The 2,343-nt window shown below is 32.7% G+C and overlaps 1 long non-coding RNA gene across 1 annotated transcript; it reads right to left on the bottom strand.

Annotated features, from left to right (window-relative positions):
* LOC128551569 (uncharacterized) lies at positions 1-1,811 on the bottom strand. The gene is made up of 3 exons (XR_008368830.1): positions 1,559-1,811; positions 1,327-1,400; positions 1-1,035 (listed from the first exon to the last, which is right to left on the bottom strand). It is a non-coding gene; the product is annotated as an uncharacterized LOC128551569 (long non-coding RNA).
* Positions 1,812-2,343: the final 532 nt, after the last annotated feature.

Below are 2,343 nucleotides of genomic sequence, written 5' to 3' on the forward strand. Positions count from 1 at the left end.
TTTTGTTACTGGTCAATATGTTATTTTAATAAATGATTTGAGTGTTTTAAAAATAACGGTCTTTATAAGTTATGAGGTTAAATTCAGAGACTTTCAGGAAATAGGAAGAAGAATTAATGAATCATGCAACTGATTAAATCCCTACACCAAAAATTAATTGTGCAGTGAAATTTCTCACACACTTTTACAATAGCATTCTGGTTATTATGACACTGAATTCATTCTGGCAGAACTTTACCGTATAACTTCTAAAACCAAGATAACTTGTAATTATGCGGATAATTCTGCTCGAACAACTAAAGTGTTCAATATAAAATGACTCACCAAACCTGGTATATATGGCTTTTAATACTGTAAACTGTGACCACTATACTATTCACAAACACTTGTCGATTGTCTTTACTTGAAACACACACACACTAAATGTCTTCTCCTCCAGCCGAAGAAATACTGTCCTCAGCAGATGACTTCTAAAGGTAAGTTTCAATAAATAAAATACACAAGTCAAACATTTAAGTGTAAAAACATAAGGTACCACTGCAGGTCTACAACCATTGTATATGTACCAAGAGTTGAACTTGTAAAATCACCGTCACTCTGTCACTGTTGTTTTATAAATAGCACCAATCTAGAAGTTGAAGACCCATAAAACACTTGTGTTGAAGTTCACTGGAGTTCAATAGATTTCTTGAAGAACTGTGTTGTATGTAAATACTTTCTTTAAAACTAAATGTATTAAAAGTCTTTTTTACTGAGCACTGACAATAATGTTTTAACTCACAGAGTATCCCCAAAGTATTTCTGGTGTGTCACTGCCATTGCCATAGTGTATCACTGGTATCCTCACTGGTTTATCACTGGGGGCTCCATTTGTAATCTTGGGATCTGCGACTATATACTATGGCCAAACACATCCAAGAAGACTTGTTCGATCTTTTATACTTTATTGTATTTAATACCAGTTGATAACAGTTAATACCAGCACTCTTCTAAATACTATTCCTTCTTACGGACAGATACCAAAACCTTTCAGGTCTGAAAATAAACACACCAAACATATCCTAATACAATTACCAAATACATTTATTTAACAAATACGGTAATTATCTAGAACAAATACGGTAATTCATCAAACCTATCAATAATTCTGTCCTTAGTCAGTTACATTAAAATCTATTCATTCAAGTATTACATATATTTCATAAAACAGTAAAACATATCAAATTCATAGTATAGTTGTCTGAAACCTTAAAATTATACATGTAGATAAACAGCTGATCAATACACTTTTAAATATACACATCGATGGACATTTTAAACACTTACTGATCTGATGGGATCAAACCCTTTCTGTAACAATACATGACACACACCACGTCTCTCTGTCTGTGCTCCGGTTACTGCGAACAAACGTAACATATTAAATACATGCTGGATTATGTGCAATGACAGAAGAACAGATAATCGACCGCCATTTTCAAAACAATGGAAATATGTTTCGAAGCCAAAATTATAAATATGGGACCATAAACAAATCATTCCAGTCATTACAAATTACCTGTATCTACTTTACAAAAGGATAAAATGCTACACCTCACACTGCAAGCCGAGTTTAGAAAACTCAAGACAAACGTTTCACTTCTCTCTATAAAACATGTCTGACCTCTGTCAGTTATAGCGAAAGAATGACGTACAACAGGTATAAAACTACCACATGACTAATCACATGACCAAAGCGCGGGAACTAAAAATAACTACAAAACCGAAAGTAAAAGTCGAAAGACGACAAACAGGGATTAATCGGAAAGGAACATGATTAAGTATTAACCGAGAGTTAATAAATATAAATGTAATAAATTCAACCCGGTTACATCGATGCACCTGAATTAAATCTATTGTATTGGGTATACCAATTACCGGGATATACATATTACCGTGAATGTCCAGTTTTGACACTTAACATGAAAATTGCTTTACAATTTTTCTCTCATTATTCATGCTCAATGTGCTCAGATTTTTAGCAAAACTATTTTTGAAAATTGGAGTGTCTTTCTTTTTATTTCACATTGATCCCAGAAATTAAGGAATTTAGCTAAGTGACTGGTCATTATGGTTGATCTTTGCAATTTTTCTCCGCAAATTTTTATAAAACTTGCTTATTTCTGCCATATTTGTTTCATATTTAGTTTGGCCCATTGTAAAATAGAAATGCTTTCTTTGTCTTAGATCAAATTAACAACTTCTTTAGATTGAAAGTTGAAATTCACGGTAATAGGTATATGCATGAAAATGCTAAAATTCCCCACCTCTGTTCTTTAAATGACAGTCGTGGAACTTTTTCCT

Source organism: Mercenaria mercenaria, unplaced genomic scaffold (genome assembly GCF_021730395.1).
Source record: "Mercenaria mercenaria strain notata unplaced genomic scaffold, MADL_Memer_1 contig_1274, whole genome shotgun sequence".
In the NCBI taxonomy this organism is placed as follows: Eukaryota; Metazoa; Mollusca; class Bivalvia; order Venerida; family Veneridae; genus Mercenaria; species Mercenaria mercenaria.